The sequence below is a fragment of the Babylonia areolata genome, chromosome 34 (assembly GCF_041734735.1).
Source record: "Babylonia areolata isolate BAREFJ2019XMU chromosome 34, ASM4173473v1, whole genome shotgun sequence".
NCBI lineage: Eukaryota > Metazoa > Mollusca > Gastropoda > Neogastropoda > Buccinidae > Babylonia > Babylonia areolata.
This window is the reverse complement of record NC_134909.1, coordinates 903,994-914,840: the sequence shown is the minus strand read 5'-3', so window position 1 is coordinate 914,840 and position 10,847 is coordinate 903,994.

Here is a 10,847-nt window from a genome sequence, read left to right as displayed (position 1 = left end):
ACATGTACGCGCACACCACACACACACACAACACACACCCAACACACGCGCGCGCACACACACACACACGCACACACACACACACACACACACGCACACACACACACACACACACACACACACGCACACACACAGACAGACACACACACAGACACACACACACACACACACACACAGACACACACAGACACACACACACACACACACACACACACACGCACACAGACAGACAGACAGACACACACACACACAGACACACACACACACAGACAGACAGACACACACACACACACACACACACACACACACACACACACACACACACACACACACACAGACACCGTCCACCCCCACACACATACCACGCCACGCACTTCCCTCCACACATACCATTCAATGACTGTTCCCGTTTCTCGGGGGACCAGTCTCCACGTGTCTCAGCAAGGACCTTGCTCCACTCCGCTTTCCTCCTGGCCAGGTACCTTGACACAACATGATGCTGCTTTTAACGTCTGGACTTCGGAATGAGAAAGTCACAGTGACCCTTCAGATCAGTGTAGTTTTTACTTGATTGTTGGTTTGTTGTACACTTCTGATCCCTCTGTCGCGCTATTTCCCTGTGTCCGTTTGTCAGACACACACACACACACACACACACACACACACACAGAGGCATGCATGCGTGTATTCACATAAACAGTAGTATAAGGGATGGGGGTTCTATATGTAACGATTTAAGCGTCCATAAGGCCCAACAACGCCTTAAACCATAAAAACGAAAAACCCGCGCGATCCGGATTTAAGCGCCCATAAGGCGCAACAACGCCTTAAACCATAAAAACGAAAAACCCGCGTGATCGGCTTAAAAAGGTGTATGGAGAGCCAAATCACTAGATAAAAAAATGATGGTTAAATATGTGTATGGAGAGCCAAATGGTCATGGGGGTTCTGGTTCATAAGACTCCTTAAAGAGAGGAGGTGTCAAGTGGGTCGGCCGTTCGCATATGAACGTTTGACCTAGTTAGTTTGAGTACGCGCGATCCTTAAATATGTGTATGGAGAGCGAAACGGTCGCCCCGTTCCCCGCGTGTGTGTGCGTGCTGGCAAGCTAGCGACCACTCGGCGTGTGTGGGACGGGATCAATAGCTAAGAGTGTGGTCGCGCGCACAGCCTGCCTCGCAGATCTTCCCGCCCGCGCGCACAGCCTGCCTCGCAGATCTTCCCGCCCGCACGCACAGCCTGCCTCGCAGATCTTCCCGCCCGCGCGCACGGCTTGTGATCACCCTTTTAGAGAAATACATTATATTGTAAATATAGAAAAAATGCCTTTTCCGCGTAACATTTGCGAGTACCCCAAAGTTAAAACAAGTGGAGTATGCGGCCGACCTTGCATGGGACTCTATTGCAAAGATCATATTAAATGCCATAGAAAAGGAATGCCACTTCCAGTACTTTGTTTAAAATGCAACCTTTATGTACGCACGAAGTATGCTATTTGTTGTACATGTAAGTATAAAAAAGAGAAGCCTCCTCCCGTGGAGAAAAAGATTGATCCTATACCCGATTGTGGAGAACATTCAAGCGACTCTGAGGATGAGGATTATGCTTCTGATGATGATGATGAAATTGACCCTTTTGAAGCCTATTCTAGAGGGTATATTCCACCCTTTGGTGGAGTTATCATTGGATTCAGAGATTGATCAGCTTGTGAAATCCTATTAGAGAAAAGATTATATATAGAACATATTGAGAGTAAAAATGGCGCAACGATATTCTGAAAAGTATTACCGTGATCTTGCTTCTAAAAAAGAGATTCCTAATCATGAATCTATGAATAAAACTGAGTTGATTAAAGCACTGGGGTTTGATGCTTTGGAGGGGGAGACCAATGCTACGCTTAAAGATATTGCACGAAAGCTCAAAATTCGTGGTTTTAGTAGAATGAAAAAAGATGAACTTATTAAAAATATACGTAAACTACAACATAAAGCTGAATCCACGGAGGAGTTTGGTAGTATTATTAAAAATTATAAACTTGCGGCTCTTCCAAATGAAATAGATCCGCTTTCGTTTATGATGAGTAAAGTGGACACTATTAACCAAAGAGCTATTCCACTGACCAAACAAAATATTGTTTTAACGGTGGAGTTTGCTCAAATTAAAAATGATGATACTACTGTAGCTGTATTTCGATCGGAATATCAAAGTATTATTGATGTTGTTGATGATCAAGATATTGAAAAACAAATAAAACATATTTTGTTAAAAATAGAAAATTTTACAAATGAAGGTTCAGGATGGTTCATTAAAAGAATCTTTAGTTTATGGGTGAATAGAGTTTCTATTACATCTCCAGGATCCTTTATTGAATCACCACAGTGGTTAAAAAATAAAAGAGCTGTGATTAATATTAAAAATAAAGATGATCAATGTATAAGACATTGTTTACGTGCACACAAGTTTCCAACAAAAACGAATTCTAATTTAACTTCTGCCTATCCTTCTGATGATGGGTTAAATTTTGAAAATATTGACTTTCCTACACCTATAAAACAAATTACAAAGATTGAGACTCAAAATAATATTGCTATTAATGTATACTATTTAAAAAATAAAACGATTGAACGTGCAAGAATATCAAAACAACCCACCAACATGGAGCGTATTAAACTTATTATAGAAAATGAAAATGGTGGACAACATTATACTTATATTAAGAACTTTAACAGACTACTTAGTAATACAGACAAACACAAAGCAGCAATGTACTTTTGTGAGTATTGCTTGACAGGTACAACATCATCAGAACTTTTAGAAGAACATATTAAGCGATGCGCGCAGATCAACCACAAGAACTATTCTCGCGTTGAGATGCCATCGGAGAAGACAAAAATGATCAAATTTACCAATTTTCAAAATCAAATGCAAGTTAGTGATGTGATATATGCTGATTTTGAGGCGATTTGTAAAGAAATAAAAGACGATTCCGATTCGAATAATACCATCAAAGAAAGCGAACACATCATCTCGTCATACGGGTTTGTGCATGTTAGGTCTGATGGAAGGGCGTACAAACCGCAACTATTTCGTGGTGAGAATGCGGTCAGTCATTTTCTCGAAAAACTTCGAATAATATATTATCATACTGTCAAGGAATTGAAAAAACCAGTTCCAATAAAGATGATCAAAAAAGATAACGAATCGTTTGAAAACGAACGAGTTTGTTGGATATGTAGAGGGGAACTACTCGCAAATGATAAAGTAAGAGATCATGACCATATCACAGGGAACTATAGAGGTGCTGCGCATGCATCGTGTAATCTTAAATTGAGAATAAAACCCGACGAATTTGTGTTGCCGATATTATTTCACAACCTCAAAGGTTACGACTCTCACGCGATCATTTCGGAGCTCGCGAACAAAGGTGGTGGTAGAATTACGTGTATCGCGAATAATAAAGAGAAGTACATCACATTCAGTTGGGGAAGGTTGAAGTTTTTAGATAGTTTCGCATTCTTGAGTTCGAGTCTCGACCAGCTTGCGAAGAACCTTCCGGATGATAAGAAGTTTTTAACGCGCGAACATTTCACAGATGAGGAGGAGTTCAAGCTCGTTACGAGAAAAGGAGTCTTTCCGTACGAATATATTACCGATTGGAGTAAATACGAAGATACAAAACTACCAAAGAAAAGTCATTTCTTTAGTAAACTTAACAACACGGATATATCAGAAAGTGACCACAAGCATGCCAAGAATGTGTGGAAGAAGTTTAAATGTAAGAATCTAGGTGATTATAACGATCTGTACTTAGTCACTGATGTGCTGTTACTTGCCGATGTGTTCCAGAATTTTAGAAATACGTGTTTGCGAACTCATAATCTCGATCCTGTTCATTATTACACGCTTCCCGGAATGTCTTGGGATGCTTTACTCAAGAGTACGGGAATAGAACTCGAACTGTTGACGGATATCGAACAATATAACATGATAGAGGCGGGAATACGCGGTGGAATCAGTATGACTGTAAGAAGATACGCGGAGGCTAATAACAAGTATATGAAAGATTACAGGCCTGAAAAAACGGATTCGTATATCATGTATCTCGACGCGAACAACTTGTATGGTTGGGCGATGTTACAAGCTTTACCCACGGGTGGATTTATCTGGGATAACGATGTCAATCTCGAAAAGATTCTAAATCACCCCGACGATGATGAGACGGGATATATTGTGGAGTGTGATATCGAGTACCCTAAGGAATTACACGACGAACATAACGATTATCCCCTAGCTCCTGAGAAAATAGAAATAAAACTCGAAAACCTCTCACCCTATCAACGACGCCTTCGTGAAAAACTCGAGATGCGCGGAAAGGAAACGAGAAAATTAGTTCCGAATCTATGGAATAAGGTTGGTTATGTCGTTCACTATAGAAATCTCAAGCTATACACGCAACTTGGCATGAAAGTAACTAAAATCACAAAAGTGTTAAAGTTTAATCAAAGTCCCTGGATGGCGCCCTATATATTGATGAACACCAAACTGAGACAAGCCGCTACTAACGATGCCGATAAAGATCTGTATAAATTAATGAACAACTCGGTATTTGGTAAAACTATGGAAAATATCAGAATGAGAACGAATATCAAATTATTCAAGTTAGATGAAGAGGACAAGGCACGCAAACTAATAAACAAACCGGCTTATGTCGATCATATGATCATCAACGAGAAACTTCTAGCAATTCACTACAAAAAAAATAAGCTTGTGCTCAATAAACCTATCTATATCGGGATGGCCATTCTCGACCTATCAAAGTATCTCATGTATGATTTGCATTACAACCACTACAAGAAAAAATATGGAAGTAGATGCAGGTTGTTATATACTGATACCGATTCATTCATTCTCCACGTAGAATGCGAGGATTTTATCGCTGGTATGGATGATAATGTACATGACCGCAGTAATTTTCCAAAAGATCATCGATTGTACGATAAATCGATAGAGAAAGTGCCAGGATACATGAAAAGTGAGCTCGGATGTAAACCGATCTGACAATTCTGCGGCTTGCACTCGAAGATGTATTCGGTTGTAGCGGATGATGGATCAGTTATCAAGAAAGCCAAGGGCATAAAAAAATGTGTGGTGAAGGATGAAATTGAACCCAATATGTATAAGGAGTGTATTGATCGATCTGTTCAATTTACTAATAGTATGAGAACGTTCAGATCGTATAAGCACAAGATGTACACGATCAAGCAAATGAAGACATCACTCTCACCGTACGATTCCAAACGCTATTGGCTAGATGATGGTATTACATCTTACGCCTACGGGCACTATGGTATTTCTGTATCATGAGGAACAACCATAAGCTCTTCGTGTACAAACCCTCTGGATGGGCCATTTTGTAAATAATAAAGAATAGGATCGCCGGGCATCATACGCTTAATATTATAAACTTTAAGAGACCAAACGGGATCCGTTGCTCGTTTGCGAGCTCCACCCTCGAGCTCACCGGGCTCATACAAGTACCGAACTTGAGCATCACGCGGTAACTCTCCTTTATCATCTTTAGTCGGTGCAGAGGATTCGGCTTCTACCGATTTGGCCTTTATTGCGACCGACGGTTTCTTACCTACAAGTCTCGTCACCTCATTATTCAATGCAGCCACAACAGCCGGTAATCTAGTGACCCATTCTGTTGATCGATTCGGCGATTTCATTTCAGCCACATATTGATGACTAAACAATCGTTCTGCCAGCGTACGATTAAATCTTTCTACAATAGCCTGGCTTCTGTGTGTCTTTCCACGCCTTACTTTTTAAAAAATTTTGTTCACAGCACCCATAAACTCTCGGCCAGGATCTACCTGAAGAAGTTTGGGCAACTTCAATGGGCTACGGTAGTAAATACGTAAAAAAGCGGCCGCCACTTCGACGCTGTCTTTCGTTGTTAGGGGTTCAGCTTCTTTATATCGACTCGCAACATCAACGACAGTCAGCGCATACTTATACGTCTTACGCCCAATTCTGTCATAGGGTAAAAATAAAAGGTCAGCCTGATGAACCTCATTTGGGACAGTAATATCAAATTTTGCTCTCGGAATATACTTTGGAGGGGGTAGATAAATTTGCCATATAGCTTGTTTTTGTAACCATTTTCTAGCCTCATCCTCAGACACCTTGGCTGCTTTCGCGAGTTTTTTAATCGCCGAATAACCCTTCCAATAACCGCTTGGGCTGTAATAGATCTTTTCCATTTTATTTAAGAAAGTAAATGTTTAATATTTTGAAATCGCAAAACCAAAAATGACCATGGTCATGATAATAAATACGTATTCTCGATCTTTTTGTCCATCTGAGGGTGTATAAAAATCTGAAAGTTGGGGTTTATGAGAAAGAGGGGGTAGTGGCTCCCCCATCACTTTATAATATTCCTGCATAGCCATATCCACATCCTTAAACGTGTTCACAGCATGTTGTTGTTGTCTTAGTTTTTCATTTATATAATCTAAACGTTGAATCCTCTCTTTCTGCCATTCTGCGGTCGCTGCCTGAAGTTGTTCTTGCGCTTTGTTGTGTCGTTTCTGTTCTTCTAACGTGTCTGAAGACCCCAGTTTACTAAATAAAAAATTACTTCCGGTAAATGCTAAAGCGTTTACTATTGCCCCACCAACGAGTAACGCTACTGATGCCATACTATAATGATGATATTATTATTACTTCAAAATATCATGTGGGAGAATACCTTGTTTTTCCAACATATCCTTCGTAGCCATAGCGAGGGCTATATCCAAAGTGACCATCCCGATATCTTCGAGGTTGAAAGCCAGTCTAGGTGTCGGGGCTTTCGTAAATATTAATTTTGTCAATCTCGAGTAACCAGCGGCCAATGCGCTGACCACAACCGCGTGGTATACAGTGTTTGCAATTTCTTTACCGTTTATATTTGGCGTTGCCATTGTTTGTTGTTTATAAATAGTGTTCAAATTAATGTTCAAAACATGATAAATGGGTTGGGTTTTGTTACCACAGGTGGTGGTTGTACTGGTTTTTTTTGACCGATTAAAATATATGTAAACACCACAACCTATTATCATCGTAGCAGCAGCAGCAATGTACAAGGGATTGATAAAAACGTGATCTGGTCTCCTCGATGATGGTTCTTCTTCTTCTTGTTCTTTCGCTTTTCGAAGTTTTTCGAGAAGTTCTTCATGTTTTGCTTTTCTATCAGCAGCACCTTTTCGACCCGCTTCAACTTTCTTCTGATTCTTTGGTTTCGTTACTTCCTCCATTATATTTATTAAATTGACAATGTTTAACAGTAGTTACAGCTGTGGTGAGCGGAGCTAAGAACATGCCAAATCTGTGATATAGTTCGCAAGTAAAGCTGTTAAGCGCATGTCCCAGGAATGGATCTTGCTCGAGATCACTATTTAATTTTGTTTGGTCATCAATTGGGAGATACATACAAACTGCTCTGGTATACAGTTGTATAATTGTATTACCGAGTGATTTTGTAATCATCGATCCTAAACTCGCTTCGTATCTCGTATAAAGCTTGTCTATATCCGCATCTTTCATCGCTTCGATTTTATCAACACTAAACTCTTTCCCTAAATATTCTTTTGCTCCACCGGCTGAGACCACCGCCATAAGCCTGTCGCGTTTGGGATCCTCAGATAGTAATTGGTCCATCTTCTTATATTCTATATACCTCCTTTTAAGTTTAAAATAATGAAAAACTACAAATCCAACGACTAAAAGTGTTAAGAAATTGCTAACCAGTGCTACGGAACTGTTAAGCAGTGTAAAGAAATTGTTAAGCATTGTTAAACAGCTGTTGATTATTACTAGCAAATTTTATATGCAACTGGTTGATCAGTTTTTAATATCAACTTGGAGTGTTTGGTATTTGCCAATGATTTCCTAACCTCTTTACGCTCATTTTGTGTTGGAATGACATCGTTTTCTCTTAAACACTCATCAAACGAGTCCCTATCCTTACAGTGAAATAAAGCCACCCATTTTGTTTGTTCGCGAAGGTCAGTAAGAACCGAGTTGTATTTCTGAGTCAACACCCACACAGACTGTTTCGCGTGTCTTCCAGAAAATGCGAGTTTACTCAACATTTGCTTCTTTTGAGTAAGAGCCTTTAAGTCACTACAGTCATCGATGATGTACAACGTTGGCTCCCCGGCAAATATTTCAAAAAACAGCCCAAGCCATTCGTGAAGTTTATCACCGGGATTAACGGTGTATACCCCGCGGTCCTTTCTTACCCACACTCGGGATCGATAGGCTTTATTATATTCGAGAGTAGGGCATAGAATTACAATATTCTCGAACACACCACGATATGTCGTTTGTAATAAATCTAAAATAAATTCGGTCTTACCGCACCCAGTTTGCCCGCAAATAATTGCGGAATGTGCTTCTTTAGTAAACAGCCTCGACAAATCTTCCATCTTCTATATTTAATTGTCCATCCATAATTACAAATACATACGCATTTAGCGGTTCTGCCGTTTCAGCTTTTTTCTGAATCTGAATCGTAATGCCTTCAGACGCATTTTCGATACGACGTCCACTCCCGTGAAGAGAATTATCATCTGTGGTGCGCATATCCAACCAAAGAGCATAATTATTCGTGAAATATTCGCCGACTGTGACATCCGCTAGTTCTAAATCTTTTACCACTTTGTCTACTTCGGGGTCGCGTTTTTGCGTTCCGAAAAACTTTCTGATTTCATCCCATTGTTGATAGGAACGCATACCTTGACTAAACAGTTGATTGGGCACACCTTCGATCATCACTTCAACCTTATTGATCTTAGGATTGTAATACTCATCAAACAACAGCAGTACCCCCTTCATACTTTTTGCCGGCACGTTGAGATTAATATTCCAGAGTGTGTCAGATTTGTCGAGAGGAATTTTACGATGTCGTAGTATTCTATCATATAAAATAGCGAGCCTACCCGAATAATAACCGGCTATCTGTCTCGCAAGTTCGGGTTGTGTGACTTTCTCAAACTCGAGACTAATCCCTTCTGTCGTATAGGATGCATCCGGGTCTGTGCTGCGGATAACCTTGTTATAAGCGTTAAAGGTAAGTTCATACTCCAGGCGATCGCCGAGAGCACTCTGATAAAATGGTGCATGAGATTCTAGCAATTCGAAATCAAGCGGAATACAAAATCGATTACCATAAGCCTCCGCAATGGCGGCATCTCTAACGATAGTGTTATCTTTATTATCCGCGTTAATACGCAATCGTGTCACATTACGGTGTGTAGTTAAGTCAATACCTTGATAAATGGCGTTTCTTCGTTCTTGTCGAGTTAGCCAAAGATCTCCATAAGTATAAAATACATCACTATCTTCAACGCTCATGATTTCATTACCGGAAATGCGAATGGTTGTTTTACGTACTATGGCTCTACCAATATTATCAACGAGTGTTCTGTTCACATCTGTTGTAGAAGTCAAAGAAATTTTGAATGCTAGTCGAACACTCCCCGGAACGATCACATCGTCAACACCTAAATTAGGAAAGTGTACAAGAAGTTGTTGATTCTGATCGATAGTTGACGGATTGTTAGTAATCACGACAGTCTGCCGCACGCCCTTTATCCCCCGCGGCTCCCGCAAACTTCTCATTGGATTAAGCTTTCTTCCACTCATTTTTTGTTTTATATAGATATAATGAAACTTTATATTATAAGTTTAATATGGCGGAAGGGTTCGCAGAAGGTGGTGAGTCAATAATAGAATCTGGTTCCTTGCAAACAGAATTATTAAAGAGTGCGGTTGATGATTACTATGATGCATTTGGACAAGAGCCCGATGTTGGGCGAAATTATGCCAATTTTGAACTTGATAGTAGAGGTACACTACGATTAAAAAATAATCCAGATTTTAATATCATTAACGTCCGCACGAAGCAACCCCTAGCACTTTCAACACTAGCGGGAAAACCTGGTGGAGCAAATATTATTCGCGAGGAACTTGGTTTTGTAGACTGGAGGAAAAACTTAAAACCCCAAACGGTCGCGGCTCTCCAAAAGGTTGAAACCAAACTGGGCGAAGAAATTGAGATGGATGATTTCTCGCCAAATACAATCGATGAAGTACTTAAAACTATAGATGATCCTCCCCTGGATGGCACCGATGAACTGGGTGGTTATATTCGTGACCTCAAAGGTTTAGACAAAGCCATGCAAATACAGCGCGGTAATCTTTCTGACAACCTCTCAAAACTCTCTCACCTGGATGAAGAAATGTCAACTTTAAAAATAAGAATTCAGTCTGCGGAACTAGCTGATAAACATGAAAGCGAAATCAAACCCTTGCGTTTACAATTAGACGATCTAAACATCGAGCGTGCTGCACGACTAGAAGCGATATCAACACACAAAGAAGCGCTGCGATCTCAAATCAGCAGAATGCGTGAAACGATACGCAGAATTCTTGAGGAGGACACAACACTAGCGGAACGTATTCGAACGCTTTTTAGAGAACAAGGCATTACTATCGTTTCCATTCTTACTGCCTTTGGTATGATTATCAGCACTATCGTTTTGGCCGTCACGGGTGGAGGGGACACTCCACGGGCGCCGGGTAAAAAAGATGACAACTGGATAAGAAAAAGACTTAAAGATTTGGGAGAATTACTTAAAAAATTAGGTTTAAAGGCGATTGATGCCCTCGCAGGAGTCATTGGGGCTATTGTTTCGTGGTTATTAAGCACGTTGGGTAAAGCGGTTGGGTGGTTAGCCAACAACCTGTGGGCACTCGTGCTCGGTGCTGGCCTCCTCCTGGTTGATTATTTAAAGAAG